Source organism: Dromaius novaehollandiae, chromosome 1 (genome assembly GCF_036370855.1).
Source record: "Dromaius novaehollandiae isolate bDroNov1 chromosome 1, bDroNov1.hap1, whole genome shotgun sequence".
NCBI classification, from domain to species: Eukaryota; Metazoa; Chordata; class Aves; order Casuariiformes; family Dromaiidae; genus Dromaius; species Dromaius novaehollandiae.
The window spans coordinates 78,202,533-78,223,333 of NC_088098.1; the positions used below are offsets into that span (position 1 = coordinate 78,202,533).

Consider the following 20,801-nt stretch of genomic DNA (forward strand, 5'->3'; position numbering starts at 1 on the left):
ACTTACTGAAATCCAAGCTTTCACCGTTCACCCAGGGAATTTGGAATTTTTTTCATTCTGGCTTTTTTTCATTCTACATGAAGAGTAAGGAGAGGACATTCCTGTTTCAACCTTTGAGTGTGTAGTTCTAACATTTATCCATCTCTCTGAAAGTAATCTGAACTTCTCTGAGCATTTTGGAATGAGATAGTAATCAATTGAATTTCTGTATAATAGAAATCACTGTTGGAAATCTGTGGCCATTGTAAAATTATTTCATAATGATTTGTTATTTTAAAAACTTGTATTTACATGGGAGAATAGGCCACGATATTTTGCACTCAAGTGTTATACTTAAGTGTTGTACTTAAGTTAAAGCGTTATTTTCTCCCAGTGTATCAGAGAAGAGCAAACTCAGGACATTGCTGCCAAGGAGAAATCTGAATTTACCAGAAATCTAATTATCTAGACAGGACACTGACTGAGTTTCCACCTACAGATAACCCAAATTATTTTTTTCTATTTTAATATGAAACTATATGTCTTGCTTGTGCCTGTACTGAAGAATTGTTTGCTTCTCACAGAAAAGCATCTTCTCCTCAGACTATGCTATCTGAAGGACCTTCATCCTTTGATTAATAGAGAGGGAAAAGAGAAAGGGGTCTTTCCCCAGCTGTATTAAAGGATGCCAGAAACCACTGGTAAGTACTGCAGAAGCATGGAGTCTTGCAGCCTCCTTGGCTCCTTTTTTCCATATCTCTAACTTTGCAAATATATGGAAGGACTTGTGTCAACTAACTTGATTCCTTTAGTCTTCTTTGCATAAACAATTTCAGTTTTTTTAACATGTTTTTTTCAGCTCCTTTAAACATCTAGGCACAAATGATTCTAACTGCAGAGAGATAAAGTGCAAAGCTTTCCTCAGTGAAGGACAGGGATTAACAGAGGTTCTTGAGAAGTGCAGATTAGAGTAGAAAAATAATAACAATTTTCATTTTTGTAGAAAAATAGCATCTCTTACTGTATGAGCCAGTCACAAAAGAAAGAAAAAAAGGCTGTTTTGTTTGCTTCTTAACTTCAGTGAAATTTTTTTTGCTTTGTAACTTGTGATTGTGGTATCCTCTGATCAGGGCTGGAGGCATCCATCAAGCGAGCGATGGGGGCTGCACAACCGCACAACTTCTCTGCTGTCATATAGCTAAGAGATTACGATGAGCCTGGTCACAGTAGTGTAGGCCAGTGGCCTAATTCCTTTCATCTCTTAAAATCCACCCCTGAGTATATCCGTGAAATCTTAGTTTAAGTGTGTTAGTTCTTCTGGCCTAATCCATTCAAGAAAATTTTAAAAATACTTATTTTTATTATTTTAAATGCTGCAATAATTTGGAATAGGGTGATACGTGAGAGATAGTTATGACATGTAAAGTTTTCCTGTTGGCCTTTCCATCTGGGGCTGTGAGGGAGAGAGGTTGGTCTTTGAGCTGGAGCATCAGGATTTTCATTTCGTTGCAAAGCTGACTCAGAGGATCAATCATCCCGAAAAGACAATGGCAAAAACACTGGCCTGCTTTCACTGCTGAAGGGAAAGTATTTGGAGTTTGGTATCCATAGCAGCTTACCTTCTGGATGACCTCATGCTCTTAGCAATTCTGTCCATGGTGGAAATTTGTCGGCCTCTGCCATGAGAGAAGGGCTTTGAAGACTCCATGAGACCCCATGAGATGTCATTAGAAATTGGGTCCTCCTTTACCACTGGAAGTAAAGACCTGAAGCCAGACAGATCTTTAACTTCTCTGTTTTCCATGCTTTTTAACTCACTTTTAAAAACGAAGATTTGAATAAGATTAGAAGAGATTTAGGCACATCCTCTCAAGTATTTGGCACAAGACCTTTGTGTATAATACGTTAGTAGTAATAATGTCAGGAGTGCAACTGGAAAATCTCTGTGTGAATTTAGGAACTCTTAAGAAATTGTTTCATAATCATTTATCATTTTCAATCTCTGTATTGGCATGGGATAAAAAGCAAAAATATTTTATTCTCAGTTGTTTAAATTTAAACTTTCTGTTAAAGTACAAGCATCACTTCCAAATGAATCAGACTCCTGCTACTAGCTATGATGAAAGTAGGTCATTACATGAAGGAGGGATGTGGAAAGTGTTACTGTTTTAGTAAAGGAAAAGAAATTGCACATTCTTTTTTAATTGTCATGGATTACAAAAAATAATCTCTGTACCCTTTAATTTTTCAGTAAAGCATTTGACATCATTTAATATCTACTCTGTCATTTAACTCCTCTTCAGAATTTATACTCCAATAAACTTACCTGTAAACTTAAGACCCTGATCCTGCAGATACCAGAACTTAAACCTGACTTTCAATATGTGAGCAGTCTTGTGTTTTTAGGATTGGGATCCAAACCTTTAGGAAACAATGGGCTGTTTGTAGTAACAAATGCCGTAGCTATGAAAAGTTGCAAAATCCCTTTTTGGAAATCATGACTGTAACGAATATGCAGCTGTAACTATGATTCATCTAACTATGGCTATTTTGATGTCCGTATGTTCAGACCTCTCAATATAGGTGAGGCTATTTTAAGATGACAAGTGGAGCCATAGGCTGAGGCTGCTACTGAGGTGTGCACTGTTGGGGGCTTCCTTGAGCATAGGCACCCACCAGGTGCCACATCTCCCTTGGGATAACACAGTGCTGCAGCATCTGTGGCTCTGCATGGCAAACTCTGCTTGTTATCAGATTAAAAATCAGGCCACCAAGGGTCATTTTCTGAAAGGAGCTGGAAAAAGGTCCTGGCTTTGGAAGTGCATGAGATAGAGATACTGTACTTCTGGTGGAAGAAGTCAGTCATATACATGCAGCTTTTAAAACATCCAGGATTTCTTCTAAGGGCTGCTCCTCTAGGGCTCATCTCTATCACTTTTACTCTGCCAGAGTGAAGAGGAACTAGCTGCGTACATTTGATAGTATTTTCATTAAAATGTGAGCACTAGTATATGTATCAAGCACAGACTATTAGCAGAACGGATCAGAAAATGGTACACCCATGCCATGTGGCCCAGGTGGCATGGCTACTTTAAGTAGTGCTGTACCTGCTGTACCAATACTTAACAGTTGCCTATATTTAATAGTTTTTCTCTGACATAAAGTGTTTATCAACTAAGACCCCAATTGTGCAAACATTTGTGGTCTTTATTCTGTTGCCATGAGTAGTTCCATAATCTTTCACAGGTCTGTTTATGGTAGGCAAAGTTAATCAGGCATGTAACTCTTCAGATTTAGGCCTAACTCTATGCATTCAGCTGCTTCTGTTTTGCTTAAGCTGCCTTTATTGGCTATGTCTATTTATTTGGCCAGGCTGTGGAGTGGTGGTTCAGTGGATGTGGTTTCAGAGTCAGTGGTGGCTTCTCAAAGAGAATAGTAAACACTTTGTCACTGAAGGCATCTGATGCTGTCGTTGCATCTGTCAGTTCTTGCTTTCCCTGCATAAGAATGGCTCATTCTCCCTTGGCTTCCTGCTTTCTCTCTCTTTCACACCAGACTAGCAACGTTAGAGTTATATGACTGAGCTTTAAAAAGCTGGGTTTTTTTTTAAAGAACTTTCATTCAATTTAAGAAAGCAGGACAAGTAATGTTTTACAATGGAGAAAGTGGGGGTATTTTTTGCCTATTTTGCAGTTACTCAGAATTGTTCCAGGAGATTATTCCTGCTATCTTCTCAAAAAGAAAAGAAGGCCTCTTTATGCAAGTGCCAAGCACAAATAAAATGAAATCCAAAACAAAACAAGGGAGACAAAACTGAGTACCTGAAAATAAGAAAAAAATATCAAGGAGTGTTTCACTTCTGTGGTAGAGGTTTAGTATTAGAAAGGGAATTAGAATGCACAAATGCATATACATTCTGTATGTGATAGCCTCTCTGAAAATTAACATGACTTAATTTTCAGATTGGCTAGCCTAGATTGCCTACTACAGAATAACTTCCTATCTAAGCACTGTTTTTGAAAGGAAGAGGGTTTAATTTCTGAATAACAGAACAACATTTGCTCACAGAGTTATTTTTATTTTTATTTAATTCTGAAATAACACCTATCTGAGAGAGCTGATCTAAATAGATACTTCAGCACAGGTTTATTTAATGAGTGCATAGATAAGGCTGACTTTTTCAGCACTGATCTCTCCAACTTCTCTATTTTGCAAGCACATAGATTTGATTTCAAGCCTACAGGTAGCTCTTTGGTAATTAGGCAACTACTCATAACTTTGAGCAGGTAGATTAAAAAATGCTGTTTATAGGATTGAGTTTATTGTTTTATTCTGTTAATTTCTTTTCTCTCTCTAACTACTCATCCCCCCTGCCCACTCCAATTTAGCTCTCAGATTCTTCTCTTGGATTTTTCCTTTACTCTCTTCAGTTGCTTTTACCTCTTCATCTTGGGAAGTGAGGGTAAGAGGAGGAAAACATGTCGAAAAGGGGATATGGAGAGAGGTTGCAAGAGTACCGAATATTATTGCTCCCTCAAATCTGTCAGCTCTGAGCAGGTCATTAGAGGTCTTTTAAAAAAAGTTTTACCGAACTGTTCCATCCTACTGAAGTCATTGCCCTCCATAGTTTCTGTGAGATAATCAAAAGGGCGCAAGTAGGGCTTCCCAAATAGTCATGGTTACACAGTTTTAGTGTGCTCATGAAGTCAGTAGTCATTTCCTCCTGATCACTTTGCATGTTGCTTCATAACTTAAAAAGCCTGTCAAAAATCACTTCCCCTTTCCATCAGCATCTCTTTGCTTACTTCACAAAATCCTTCATTTTGCAGACTTGGAACAATGTTTAAGATCCTCAGAGAGAAACTACTGCTTTATAACATTGCTTATAGGGATGCCTTACAGACCTCACTGGTCATCCTGGCCAGTGTTGTGGGAGGATCATTCATAGGAAAAATATAATGGGACTTTAATTCCCAATGTGGTGTTCAATTTCAGCTTGTCTTTTTGTGTAAGGAAGGGATCTAATCATGTCACCCAGGTTACATCATGTCGCACCTGAAAATCAGCTGACATGGACCTGAAGTGTGCTTCTAGTGGGCCCATCTGTTCAAAAGCAGCTGCACAAGCACCATCTTCAAAATTACTGGCAAATGTTGTGTCTTGTGCTGTACTCAAATATGCTATCAGGCTTTGGAGAATAATGGCAGTGTCATGCCCTGTTGCCAGAAGCTGCTTTTTTTCATGTTGTGAAAGAGGAGGGCAAATTTTTGTGGGCAGATGTTCAGCTGATATATGCAATGTGCTACGTAATTTATTTTGCCATGGCCACTACTGAAAAGTATGATGCTATGGATACCCTTCTTGTCCTGATCAGTCTAGTATGTTTGACCATTCCAAGCTACTGTTGTCTAATCTGAGTCAGCTGGAAAACTGTTGCATGAACTTTTGTACAGTTGACAGATGTGTCCTTGGATGTTGAAATTTAACTATGTGGATTATTTTGGTGCCTGTGCTTATGTGGGCATTTATTTATTTATTTTTGTGACTGGAATAGAGGAATGTAACTAATCAAGACCTACCTGAGGCAAACTGCTCTGTGCATGGAAGAGAAGGAGTAGAAAATAAGGCTTGTGGCAATCTACGTGTGCATTTGAAGCATTTTAAAACAGAAGTAACAAGCTGTCGCTATCTCTTCCCAGTCTGTAAGAGAGGGATGATTACTTTCCTGAAAGGAATACTAGAGCTTAAGGAATAACAGAGCAAAAGTATCCATCAAATACTGTGGCCTGCTCTTCAGAATAGGAAAAAGAAAGGCAAAAGCCAAGCTGGGAGAATTCATGATGTTTCGACTCAGTTTAGAAGAGGGAGGGTCATGACAAGTTTGAGACAGATTGGAGCTGATTGCCTAATCTTCTTTCAGTGAATGCTCCAACAGGGCTGTATTTGCAGTAAGTCCAGAAACACAGCAAGGTTTTCAGTATGAACTTGTTGCTAAGCATGTCTTCCATTTGTTTAAAAGACCTGGTCGTTTGTCACCATTTTCAGCATTTTCACAGAGATTTCAACATTTTTCCAGAAATACGCCATTATTCTACTACCATATGATAGCAACAGTTAGTGCTAGAGAGCTTCCTCTTATTAAAGAAAAAACATTGTCAGTCTAGCAGAGCAGTGTTGTTATATGTCACAACTATTCTCATGCATATTTTCCTATGAATTACACTGCCTTAAAATGAGTGACATACATTTCTCCAACTGTTCCTCAAATAATCATTAATTAAATAACCTCTTGCGGAAATCTGGGGGGCTAGCACATGTCTCATCCTATCACCCAGGAGGGCTTGCTTCCACAGGAAGGCTAGATTTTCAAAGAATAAGGTATGTTTGTAAACCCACAGCAGTGTATTTCCTCCCATCTCAATTTTAGCTTATGCTGTGTCAAAGTTAAACAGAAAAATCTTTCCTTATTCTGTAATAAGGCATTGCCATTACTCTAACTAATGCTTTAACTAATAATAACTAATTATGTTGACCTAACATGCCATGTACCTGTCCCAGGTTAGTGGAATAAAAACGTAAGTCTTCTGGTTGCTCGGTCAGACCATAGGTGAAATGACCTTTGTTAGCCACCTGATGTTTCGCTAAAATTTATTTTCAGCCAGTGCTCCCTCCTTTGATGAAACCTCAGATGAAATTGGTAGACAAAAAGAAGGCTTGAGATACAGCAGAACTGAAAATCATCTCCTCCATGCCTATCAAAGAAAGAAATTAAGACTGAAAGTCTCCCTGGAAATTGGTTTTGTTGTGTGCATTTCTGGGTATTCTGCATACTTCTCAAGGGTGGGGGTAGAGCTGCATTTTCTAACTTTTAATTTTTGTTTGCGTAATATTTTCTGAGATAAGTCTTCACCTGAAGATTTAAAGAAGTGGCAAATGAGCATCTTTGTATTATTTTGATTCTTTTCTAGTAACAACTGATTAAAACTCTTTGATTTTGATTCAGGATGTTATCTTAGTTTATATTCAGCTCACTACAAAATTTGAAATTGTAATTATGTACTGTGCATAACAATAACATCATGTTATTGCTCAAAAGTTGTGTTGTGTCCATAGTTACCATTTCTAGTTTAGAGATAATGAATAGCACTCATTCCTCACCTATGTAAGCAACTCAGTGCTTTGGGTAAGGATACCAGGTGACCTCAGTGTTGAAGCTGATCAAGCAACTCTGTGGCTTTCAGGCTTAAAACTATTGTCAAAGTTTTTTCAAATGAATCTAGCAATACTGAGAAGGCACAGAGTTTTGGCATTATTTGGAGTTATAATGGAGTTATTGCCAAATCACTGGCAGTGAGTCTGGTTCTTAGAGTCAATATTGAGTATTTCCAAAAAATTTTAACCTCTTTCAGGAGTTTCAAGTTGAGTACTCTAAAGCTGAATCGTATAAGGAGCACCTGACACCAGAGGAATCTCTTTGGAAGGCAATTTAATTTGATTCCAAAGTCAAGAGGAAAAATGCTAATAAGCAATGTGATTAAACTAGGGGAAATTATTTGCTCTTCAGGAAGCCTTTGAGAAGCTCTCTCAGGATTAGACTAGATTTCCTTGTTTTCCCAGAAGGTTACAGTTGCTTGGTAAAGACTCTTCTGGGGAGAGAGGATGGGAGATTGAAGTAAGGTTAACCCAAACCTCCATAGTATTTACCTGGAGTGGGGGAAGGCAACAGATCTAGTAGAATGCCTGGGGTAAGGGGGAGCACCATTTTTAACTTTAATTACTAGTCTTCAAATGCCAGTAGGCAGAGACAAACTGTGAAATGTGACAGAAAATTAGTATATGACTCTAGTCTATTGATGGCCTCAAAACTTCAAAAAATGCCAAGGAATAAATCACCTTCTTGATGGAATAGTATACTTTTGCTTGTATATGTGCCTTGTATGTGTCCTTGGTGGCTACATTTGTAGTTGTGTTTGGTTTATAGTAAGTTAGCTATTCCTAAAAATTGTTGATATCCTATGATGTAGCTGATCCTGAACCCTAATATACACAGAAGAAACCTCAGCTTTCTGCTTGTCCAAGGATGGTCTCAACGCGATGCAGAATTTGCCATTTCCGGTTGCTAGTAAGTGTGGGTACAGATCTCACACAACTGTATATTGCAGCTTTGTGTGTGTGTGTATTTTTTTTTTTTTTAAACTTAGTGCAATTACTTGCACACAGACTTGTTGCCATGAAACTAGCCAATGTTTGGTATGACTCATAATGGAAACTTGAGAAAAGGTTTGGCTGGAATCGCAAACCAGGCAGCTATATATAAAGCAAGAAAGGGTTGATTTTTTTTTTTGTTTAGTATTGGCTTAAACTGTAATTCTCAGATGTTCTGAGCGTCTTTAACTCCCAGGGCCTGATTCTTATTTAAAATAAGGCTCTTCTATAAATGCTTGGCAGTGGATCAAGTGTGTGAGTATCCATATTTAAGTATCTAAACTTAGAATTGAGTGCTTAATTTAAGTTACTAAACTTGAAGATTTTTGACCATTATCTTTATTGCAGAGTAAGTCATAGAAAATAATCATAAAGAGGAACTTAATTCCTTTAAGATTACCTTTATGCCTTTAACAGTCATAAAAGGTGCTAGCTAAATATGAATGGTTTCTCATATATGAAGTGTGGTGTGAGCAGTAACAGTGGAAGTAACATCGTTCAACCTTGAACTGGAGAGACCACCTATATATTTACCCTACAACACCCTTTTATCCTGCATGAATGGACTGACTTAGTGCAAGCCACTGCTCTGTAATGTGCCTGCACTAGACTTTGGATGTCGGCTTTGGACAATGCATTGCTTCCTTGCACCGAATGGCCTCCAATTGCAAGGGCTGGGGGGAGGCTTGCAGGGAGTTGCACCTGTCTCCAAATCCCAGGACAGCTCACTGTAAGAGCTGAATAATTTCCTTAGCAAATCTTTCCTTGCTCATGTTCTTGGTTTAATTTCAAAGATGTTACAGGTGGTTCTCTCCTGTGCAAAGGGCACATAAATGTTAGACAGGAATGGGCCAGCCCTCCTAGCACGTGTCTACTGGGTATCTTCTTGAAATAAAAATCTCCAGTGTTCATCCCAAGCCATTAATAGCTTGAGATTGTAGTCTAGGGTGTAGTAGGTATCTCACAGTCTTTAAGAGGCAACACTGTGGTAACCGTCCATCTATTGATCCATTTAATTTTTTAACTAGCTGCCCAGTTGCTTACCTTGAATTCTTCTACTTTATTCAAATTCAAGCTTCTCTTGCCCTTCTCTGACCTGAACACTGTCATTCCCTAAATGTTCTGCTCTCACTGCTTTATATTGGAAAGAAAGAAAAGGAGAGAAACATAGCTCCTTTCCATGTAGCCTCGGGACCTTCACTGCTATACCTTCTTCAGGGTTTCTTGTTCCTTCCTTCTGCAGCCATTCTCCATTCTTCCTGTTCTGCATTCCTTTTTGCTAAGGCACAAACGTGGTATTTCCACAGTGAGGCTTGAATTGCTTTTTTTAACTTACTGAGTGGAAGAGGGAAGTCTTTTGAAAAGAATAAGGGAACATGTTGTGCAAAGGGCTGGGTTCATAATTCAGCATTATCCTGGAACACACTGGAGTATTCAGCAAATATGCAATACTGAAACTTTGCCAGATCCTGGAGCAACCTGCAGGGGTTGAGGAGCGCAGACTGAGGCCAGCAAGGCTGTGAGATGCGGGAACCGAGGAGCCTGCTGTGGTGAGGAGGAGAAGGAGGAGACATGGAGTCTGGCCTCTGAAGGGGAGAAAAAGGGGCTTTTGCAAGGAACCCAGAGGAGATGGCAGAGTTTGCTCTGGCCCCGGAAGTCTCAGAGCTGGTCCTGGAGGACAGCACTCACATTGTCCTTTGTGCGGCCAGTGTCAGGAGGAGATGCACTTACAGTGCCTGGTATTTCTAGTCTGGCTTCATTTGAGTTTCTTTTTTTCTTTTTTTCTTTCTTTCTTTTTTTTTTTTTTTTAAAGAGTTTCATGCTCTGACCCTTTTGATGGTTTTGCTATGTTCACTCAGGCATATGGTATGAAAAATGGCATTTGGGAAGTAAGCCTTGTCCCTTATACCTTTATTTCCATAGTACCTGTTCCTGTTCTCTCTCTTTTCCTTTTATTCCTAACCTAAGGCAGAAAATAGGCATTGCTGCTGAGTCATAATATTTTTTTTCAGTTGTCCAGCCTGAGACACCTAAGAAATATTGGTAATCCTGGGTCAGGAAACTTAGAATATTTGAATCCTCAAATGTTATACATATGTTTAACTTCACAAAGTGCCTTCTATGTGAGGAGGAAAAAAACTCTACCAGCTTCTCCAAGGAACCACTGGGATTTTAGGGCAGAACTGAGATTTCTGGTATTGCAGAGATTAAATATTTTGTTGTTTAACTTCTGGAAGCTGTTAACTTTTGCACATAACTTTATCATATATTATATATGTATACACACACACACACACACACACACACACACACAATCCCCAAAGTATATACATTTTTTCTTTTTTCTTTTTTCTTTTTTCTTTTTTTTTTAAAGCAGGGTTGTCAAAAGGTGGGAAAGTGCCTGTATACTCATTTCCATAGATTTGGTATTTGGTTTGGGATGAAGGGGAGGAAAGCAATGTCATTCTTTCTGCAGACAATTTATGTTTTTGTGGCTGGGAATAAAGCCAATATTTTTCTTCTCCTATTATATTTCATTGCTGTGGTTAAATCCAGAAGTGCCAGCCATCCTATTAGTGAGATCTGTAGTTTGCCTGTTTTCATTTCAAGAGGTCGTCAGTGCAGAGAGCAGCAGTCCAGGAGGTGCTTTCCTGCTGGCTGCAGACCCAGGTGTGCTCCTGTCAGTTCGAGTCCCTGTACCTGAAGATGCATAAAGTCTCCAGAGACAAGTAGCTGGAACTGTATTTGTACTGTTAGAATAATATAATTGTCTGCTTTTACTACAGTGATACTAGTATCAGTGTTGAATCAGTACAGGAAATATATTTAAAGTTATAAGACATTTTCCCTTTAATATACCAATATCTGATCTGGGATTATAGCAGATGGACTAGTTAGGCTTCAAAGCAACCCTACCCTGACACATGCCTAACTGGAAAAGTTAGTATTAAAAATTGGATTTGACCAGAATCTGTATTACTCACCTCAGATTTAATCCAATCCTTGCTATATTTAATCTTATGATTTTGCAGCTTGTACATTCCAGAAGGGATATTTTCCTTGTATCTGAAGATCTGTTGATATATTTACCCTAGCAAGAGTGATTCAATGACAGCAGAAGTTACGAAAGGGCAATAGGCACACTGGGGAGACGAAAAGAAAAGTAATTGCCATCTGACACCTTAAAGGCTACACATTGTAACTTCTCACTGAAATACAGCATATTTGCTTTCTGGAAGATACACATCTGTTCACTCCTTCCACTAGTACCTGACCAGCCTCTTCTAATTATTCTCTCTGTGGATGAATATAGCTACATCCAGCAGAGCAAAAAGCTGGGCTGTTTGCTGCTTGAGTTGACACGATGCAAACACTGGTACCTTCTGCTCTTTCCTCATTGCTCACTACAGTAAAAATAATTGCTAGATATAGATATTGCTAGGTAGCATGTACGACAGCGACAATGGAAACTTAGATTTAATCTTGCCTCATATCAAGTAGGGCAGATTTAAAGTATCCACCAGCTTACAAAGCAGTGTTAACTCTGTTTCTCACTTCTCAGAGAGTTGCTTTTATACTGCCTTACCTCTCTAGCTCCTGATTTCTGGAGGTTCCTTTAACCATGCTTAACGCTGAGAATGAGTTATTCCTACACATTCTCACTTTTCCATGAATGATGATTTTTGTTGTTGTCTAAGTTTGTGCATATGTGTGCACAAGTACTTTTAAACTAACTTTTTAAAGTAACTTTTCAGGACTCTCATTTATCCCTTGCTGAAGACTTCGGGAGCCTCTGGCTCCCCGGCAGTGACTGCATGAGGCATCCAGTGCCTCAGCTGCGTGTTAATTCTTTCCCTGTCTTCTGTCTCGTAATCTCATACTCTCCCTGCTATCATTTAGTGCAACCCTGTTCCCCCCCCCCCCCCCCCATTAATGAAGAGGCACCAGAGAATGGGCAGGTGGATAAAAAGGATAGAGGGAGCAAGGATGGGGACAAGGGACTGGCAGACCTGGTGTGTGAGGTCGAGGAGGACTTCTAGGGAATGGAGATAATAATGTTCTTGCTATTGGGCAGGAGCTGACACATGTGCTGGCATTGGTCAGCACACAAATATGCAAAGCAGCCCTTTTTAATTAACTGTTACGTTTTTGGTAGATCCATACCTGTGGGGCTTTGACCTGGTAACTTGCCCTGCATGCTTACAAGGCACAGTAAAATTTTAAGACAATGCAAGTCAGCATGAATCTTCTCTAGTACTTAAAATTTTCTCTAGCCTTAGCTGCAAGGAACTCAACCTTCATTTTAAGAGATGTGAAACTGCCTTCCCTGCTCTTGCTCTGCGTTTTCCCCCTTTCAGCATACAAAGCTTTGTCTAGACTAGGATTTATGTCAGTTGTGTGATTAGCTCCTTCCTTACTGTAAATTCTACCCCAGATGTGAATATATCTTTTATAGCTTGCAAAGGCTTTACCTTCCTCCTGTTCCATGGGATTAAACTCAACAAGTTTAATGCACGTGGCAGAGTTCAGTTTTCTTTCTGATGTGGTGGTGGTGCTATTTGTAATGTGTTAGCAGTGAGGAGTCTGAGCAGTGTACCTTGTCCCTGCTTTGGTAAGTGCTGTACAAATTGTAAATAGCTATAAAATCCCAGCTCCCCAAAATTTACAGTATGTGTGAAAGATGAGACAAAAGTTAGCTGTGGACAGGAGGAACATAGGGAAATAGTGAAAAGGTATTGGTTAGCATCATTGGCCATGGTTGTGGCAGTCCAGCCACCATCAAGATCCTATTTTGCTTTTTAGAGGTGCCCTGATAAAGGTGGTAGCATTTAGCAGTTCAATCTACCATCACACTTTTTAATTATTATCAGGATAAATGATGTGTGTAGCATATACTGTGAGAACATGGAGGCTGCGGATATGGTACCCATTAAGCAAATTCTTAGATGAGGAGAGGCACTGAGCTTCTCTTTTAATTAAATTTGACAGAAGCTGTGGTTTCTGCGTTTTCCGTACAGCTGCTTAGAGACTTTCCAGCATTGTCATCAGAAAATGCTAGGTCATCAGCAAATATGTTGTTCCTGCAGTACATTTTGTTCAGCTATTGTGCTTCAGGACACTGCTCGATTAGTCTGTGATGGAGCTGAGGGATCCAGGGCATCTTAGAAGCCTCCTAAGATGGCATGAAAGCTTTTTTGGAAAGGAAGAATTTTCTAAATGGTAAAAATGTTGTTTCACAATTAGCTTTAATTATCGCTAAATTGTGGAGGTTTATGCGTCTAACTGGAATTTCCAGGCATTGAGCTTTTGTGCAGTCCTTTGGATGAGCAGGCAGAATTGGAATTTTTTAAATCCCCTGTCAGATTTTTCCAAATGGAACTTTTAAAAAACCATATAAAATAGTTCTGTAAGCAGTGGAAGTAGTGAAGCTGAATTTCCTATAGATTGGTACCCTCTGCCCCTGCATCTCGTTCCCAGTGTAATAACCTCAGCCTCTCTTCCTCCCAGCCATGTCCTCTCTGATCTCCCCCTCCACATTTCACCCAGCAGAGTGGGGACTTCCTGCTCCCTCCTGTGTTTACCAACTGCCATCAGGGAAGGAGACAGCACTTGCAGGTTCTCTGTAGTTGTGTGAGTGCTAAAAACTGCGGAGTGAGTGGTTTTTCCTTTATTGCGGACATTTTTTTTTTTCCTCTAAGAGGTTGCTGGTATTCATTAAATATATAGGAACATCATTTGGTTAAAACTGGCCAGAGGATTAAAAAGTTTGACCAAGTGGTGTGCAGCACAGCTGGACTATGTAATTGAATGTCTTTTTCTTGAAACTCAGTTTAAAGTATATCTGTTAGGAAATTCTGAATTTTCGTTGCCAGTGGTATTAATCCCCAGCTGCGATCTAAGAACCAAGAGATGTGAAAGACCCTGCTCCTATGGATGGAAGCTGGGCACGAGCCTGAGGATCATTTCAGTGCCTGAGAATAACTGCTTCATGCCAGAGCCCTTCTTTTATAGCTCAATCAATAATATAGAGCTACATAAATACACACGTGGCATTCCAGTTGCTTTGTGCTGCCCATGTTTGTACAATGCCTGATATAACGGGACATTGGCCTATGAGTGATGTTCTCAGTACCCTTAGGAGGTCTATAATGAAAGTCTTCTTCCTTCCCCTTTATAAATAAAACATTCACTGAGGCATGTGTTTACACTTCTAGTTACATGCAATCTGCTGAACACTTTTGAGTCTGGAAGAAAGTGAGTGTGTGCTTATGAGAACTAAGAGTTTCATATTGTCTTTTAGTGAATGAGATGTGGCTGTACTCCTTCTTTAAGATGCAATGTTTTAGAAAATTTAAAGGTACTCTTTATTTTTTTGCTTCCCAAAAGAAATCCCTGTAATTTGATAGTTATATTGTTTAAAACTTACAAAGAAGTTACTTTATTTTTGCCCCATCTCGTAAAGAGTAATTGATGCTTTTATGTGTTAAAGAAATTTCTTTTATTTAAATGCTTACTGTGTTAATTGAAGTTCTTGATGTTTTCTTACTATAAATCTGAAAAAGCCTGCCTAGCATCAGTTTTAGCAGCATTATCAGCTTCTGCCATCATTCTATATGTGTAAAGATCATGTTATAGCAATTAGTAACTACACCTGCTATAACAATACCTACGACATATCTCTGCCTTCGTGTCCTCCCAGGAGTCTGAAAATGATGATGTTTCCTGGGTCGTGTTCCTGAAACAGGGGAAAGGAGGAGAGAAAAAAATAAAAAGAACAGTAAATGGAGCAGTGCATGAGAGTGAGCATAGTCCCTAATCCAGAGTGGTGGATCTTAGCAAGAGAGAAGAGAAGCTTGAATATTTAGCGTCTTTCTAGCATATTCAGGAAGGGATGAAGTAGGCATGTATTGGGCTGGGGAGTGGCAAAGAAACTATTACTGAGACTTGTCAAGTTCGGTGGTAATAGGAGGGGACAAAAGTTTGAACTGAAATGTCTGTATATTTGTGTGCAGCTGCTAGTCAGGGGTTGCTGATGGTACCCTGAGGATGGCCACAGAAGCTGTAAAATGTTTGTTTTCCTACTTCAGAAAAGGATGTAGTTAATGAGATGTTAATTAAACAGACTGTATTAAAGTAAAACAACTGAAGTTGAGCTAACTTTTGGAAACCTTTGGATTCCATTTTTCCATTGACTGATGAGGGAAGAGGATTTCTTGCCCTGTGCTGAAAGGTGAAATTGGAGAGAGTGGGAAATACACTGTGAGTGCCACGATAACTAATCTGAACACCAAGGTAGAAAGGTGGGTGAACTTTAAGGTGTCCGTACAACAATACTGGCATCTCACCTCCCAGAAAGTATGCCAGACTGCTGTCAATCTCATATTGCCAAATATGAGCTGTTTCATATGTATGTAACCAAGAGCTGTTTCATATGTGTATGTGGACCTGAGTATTTCTGCAACTGTTTCTGCATGTATCTTCAAAACCAGCAAGGAGGTCGCTGAGCCTATGCACTGAAAGGGAGAAATGAAATAGAAGAAAGGGTGAGAGTAAAAGGCAAATAAAAAAAAAATCTGAAAAGATATATCCATGCTCATATAAATCCTCAGGCACTTTTCCTTCTAAATGCCATGCATTTTTTTCTAAGTTAGGGGAGGAAAAAAGAGCATGTTCTGCTTACTTTTGTTTGATGCAGAAGGTAAGCATAAATTTTGACTGTTCTTTGTTTTCAGAACTATTTGAGACCCTTATTATGTCAAACAATCAAACATCAGATAGCAAGATACAGTCATATTTTATGTCATTTTAAAGATAATATCTTTGGAGATGGGCTTGAAGCAAAAAGTGAGCTCCAGGTAGCTCCCAAGTTTGAGGCCCTTCAGAAGCTGAACTTTTATCAGGTTACAAATTTTGCACACAGTCTTTTGTCCCACTCCAAACCAAGAAAAATCGATGCGCTTGAATATTTCTCTTTTTGTCAATAGAATCCTCAACTTGAACTTAGAGGGCATTTTTGAATTTGTAATGCAATTTTAGTTTAAAAATTCCATAATTTTTGTAATTGTCCAGTGGACTAGGAACCCCACCACCACCATTCTTGCATCTTCATTGTCAACTTATCTGTTGTTATTGGGAATCTTAGAGTATTTGGAGTTTTTTTTCTTTTTGTTGCATGCTAACTATATGAACTGGGAGTTTTTGTGAATATCTCGTCTTTCTTTTTTATCTTAAAGTTAATTTCTGGCCTTCATGTTTGTGAAGAAAATCTTGTAAATACTAATCTTAAATGATAGAAAAATAATTAAAAGGTAAATAAAAAAGAACCAAATTCCAATTCTAGGATTTCATAGTTCTTATAGCAGTCTGGTGATTTCAGAATATGTACTGTATCCAAATATGCCAGGAAAAAAAATTGTAGCTAGAGACTAATTTCAGAATCTGAGCTTTTGTTGCCCGCCCCCCCCCCCCCCCCGTGTTTATATTAGATGAGTATAGGGGAAAAAAGGGTGGTGGTGGGGAATGCTCATGAGACATAGATTTAATGAACGCATAATGGTGCCAATTGTTCCCAGTGTGCAGTGAACGTTTCTGCAACTTAATTGTCCTCCACAATGAGTAACATGCTCTGTCTTGTACTAGGGTAAATCAGTGTTTCAGAAAGAGAAGCACGTGATTTCTGCTTAACGGTCTGCTTATTATTACAGTGGGTTGTTTCTTGCTCAGCATTAGAAAAGTGAGCTAAATAGAAAGGTTGTATGTGGATATGACTTCTTTCTCAAAAGAGACTAAGAAAATGGAATAAGTGTTTCAGGTAGAATCCTAGCTCCACTGTTTTAGTGGAAAAAATGCCCTCCATGGGCCAAGATTTCTTTCTGTTGGAGACCTTCAGAAACTCACTTGTTCCATGTGAGCTGGCATCTGTGTATGCAATTTGGTAAAAATCCTATCACGCCTGCCAGTCTTTTACAGCAGTTTGGTATGTGTGCAGAAGTTTCTTGACACTAGAAAGGATGTAGTTGTATTTAGTCAGAGAAATTTCCCTTTTATAGCCCATATTCAAAAGAGAATTAAGTCAATGAGCTTGAAAGCCTGAATAAATATTTTTCTAAGTGATCAAGAATATGAATACTGTGATTAAAACTCTGGTACAGATATGAAAGTTGAAATCAATGGAAAAAAATCTAATGAGTAAAATCCCCTTACTGATTACTATTTCTTGTCACCTGTACTTTGACAACACCAGTATAATCTTTTTATGTCAACAATAATTTGTTCTTAATATGAAGAATTTTCATTAGGGAATTATAATGTGGTTTTTCATTACTTACAAGGGCAGCCAGCATACTTTTAATTGCCTTGCTAAATGTCATTGTAAATTCAAGTTACATATTTTAAATGGAGCCGCATAATGTATATTTAAGAGTTTTAAAGGATCTGGATAGATCACTAGTTATATTATGCTACTTGATCTTTTTATGAATTTTGGTGGCTTTATGAAAAATAGATCATGTCTAACGAACCTCATAAACCTTTAGTGAGATCACAACTTTGGCTAATAGTATTAATGCAACATATTTAGCTTCCTTTAAGGCTTGCCATATTGCGATTTGGGTTATAAGAAAACCTGCAATGATGGAAGAAACCCACAGAACACTTGTCACCTTGCTTAAACGTGGCTAAAGGATAAACATCCTTTGGAGAAAGTTTGTTTCTAGCAGAGTCCCAATAGCATCTATCCCTGGCTCTGTGCTGTTAACGTTATGCATCAGCATCCTGGTAGAAAATGCTGATGAGTGCAGGAGGATATGAACCAGGAGGGCAATATTGTGTTTACAGGGGTAGCACCTGTGTTAGATATTGAAGCATGAGATCGAGTTCTGGTCTCTGCATGGAGAGTGTTAGAGGAGAGCCATGAAAACCATGTAAAAGACCAGGGGGATGAGGGTGCATCATACTCTAGGGAGACAGTCTAGAAGCTTGGCTGATTTAATTAAATAAATGGAAGGCTAAGAACCAGCTTGATCTCACTGTGAAGGCAGGGAAGTGGAGAAAATCTGGTTAAAAGATGTTTCTTCAGTTTTGATACCCACTGTCTGAAAACCACAGCTAGACTAACCGAAGCCAGAGTTGCAGTGTGTGTTTTCAACAGAGTGGAATAGTTTACCAACAGGTTGCAACGTTAAATCAAGCCTGACAGTATTCTTGTTCCAGCAAGAATTAATTTAGGACAATCCCACAGGGGTCAGCCTCGAACACAGAAGCTCCCCTGGCTTTATACGCTGAGTGGGACAGTGGAAAGGCACTTAACAGTTGCAACCCTAGAAATTTAGTAAAGGACGTATACTAGTGCTCTTGCAGGAGCGTCTCAGGAAGCCTGTCATTAGTGAAGTCTGTCATTAGTAAACCTCCTAGGACATTGGGCCAACTCTGCAATAGGAATATAAGTTGTGAGTTAATTAATTTATCCCTGTTTACACCCTTGTGATGGAAGTATAATAAGTATTGTTGCTGTCATGTTACAGAAGGGCAGAGGGAGGAAATAGATTCTCAAACAGTAAATCAGCAGCAGTGTCTGTGTCTGTCCCTTCTGTAAAGCAAAGAACTCACTCTGCAGAAATAACCACTGAACTATTAAAATCTCATCTTGCAAACTATGTTTTGTAGGCTATTGTTTCTGTTGTCATAGTTGCTGAAATAAGTGGATTTATACCAACAGGGAATTTGCCTTTAGCCTAGGAATAAAAGTGTAGGCATTTATAGAATAGGTGATTCAAATTCAAGAGACTGTTTGCAAGAAGTTTATGTAAATTTAGAAATATTTTAAAACTTTTTAATTTTTCATGTGTCCTTTAAAAAGTTATTGGATTAACCTCAAAGGATCCTAGCACTGATCATCCTGCCAACAGACCAGAAGCACATAAGAGAAGTTTCTTTTCTTTCTTTCTTTTTTTTTTTTTCTTGAAAAAAGGTTAAGAGGAGAAGGGTCTCAATGTGGTAGTTAGATTAGAGGCTGTTTAACAGTCTCTAAATATTAAGTTACTGAATTTGCTTCAGAATGGTTTATTTTACTTAATGCAGTATCACCCAATGGCTTTCCCAGTGCTAAACCGTGGTGTGCGCTTGCCACCTCTCCCCTGAAGGGTTCAGATCTTTGCTAAACAACAATTGCTTATCTGGAGGGCTCAGCTGCCCTCATGCACTGGCTATAGCCTTTTAAATGTGAAAAATAAGAAATTGCAAAGTTTCTTTGTGGCCTGTTCCCATGCTGTTGCTTTCCAGGTGCCATATAAGCTGTATTTGCAGCCAGTTGCCCACCTTAAAGGATGCTCCCAATCCCTTTGCCATTCCCACTTACTTCTGCTTCTTTCTCTGTGCATTAATATTTTCCTATCAGAACAGATGTAATTAACTGTTATACACAAATATATATGCATGTGTTCATGGCACTTAATCCCCTAGGGGTACACGGACTTTGGCTCTCCCCTTTCCTGCCTGAAAGGGACACAGAGGTAGGACTGTTTTGTCCAATGTCTGCTCAGAACTATATTTTTGTTCTGTTGGCCTCCTCCTGCCTCTGTGATGCAGCTGATGCCTCTGCTCCAGGACCATCAATCAAGTGTTGGGTTTACTTTAACCTCACAAGCTTACCAAAACCCAGACATTCCAGTTGAAAGACTAACTGAAGATGTTTTTAGTTTAAAAGCGATTTGGAGATATCGGTGTGTATCTAAGGGTGATTTTGGCTGAGTTGGTAAAGAATTACTCTACTGTATATATAATATTATAAGGTGAATCATTACTGCTACTGTTTTACAGGCCCAGAGCCCAGAAGTGTGCGCTGGTCATGGTTTGATTTAGAGGCATTTTAGCAGCTGGGCGTTTAGACAAATTTAATCCCACAGGGAGGGATTAACTGTTTTTAAAGCACAGTTTTTTAAAATCGACATGACCTCATGCAAAATTCAGGCTTTTTCTATTATCTTAATGGAAGCATTCCCTCTCATTGTGTTTATCATTTTCAGCAGCGTAAGGCTGACATGGTGATCGTTGACTGGTCAGTGCCTGATGTCATTGCTGAAGTTCAGATATTACTGGGATATTTAAATGTTAGCTGCATCTGAAGCAAGTTAGATGAATAGGAAGCATCCCACAGGGTAATGGTGGAGCTGGTGAAGTGACTGACGTGCATGTATTGAGTATTCTGCTCAGAAAAGCTATAAATACATATAAATACACTGCATAAACCAATGATGCTAGAGTTTTGACCAATTAAAAGAAATGGGAATAGGAAAATCACAATCCCAGAGGAGAGGGGCAAAAAAAAAGAATAGCAGAATTTGCCTTAGCTGGCTCTCTGGATGCAGGGAATTTCAATCCAATAGGAGAAGATTAAGATATTAACAAGCAAAAGAGAAAGAAAAGTGAACAACTGCTTCCAAACTCTTATAGGAGGAGACTAAACATGCAAGATCCCCTCCCGGTGTATAGGCATAGTGCTCTGTCATAGGAGCACCACGTTCTTGGGAACGCTAATTTGTATTGCTGTCTGAGAAGTAGAGTCAAACATATTAAGCTGGCACCTGATTTACATAAGGGACAAATAAATAATCTCTGCC

General features: G+C 39.0%; 1 protein-coding gene across 1 annotated transcript in view; it reads left to right on the top strand.

Moving 5' to 3' along the window:
- Nucleotides 1-20,801, top strand: part of VWF (von Willebrand factor) — a 173,542-nt gene that overhangs the window by 2,584 nt on the left and 150,157 nt on the right. The window contains exon 2 of the mRNA XM_026102396.2: nt 564-680. The gene's annotated coding sequence lies outside the window, so the exon portion shown is untranslated. The remainder of the gene's footprint in view (nt 1-563; nt 681-20,801) is intronic.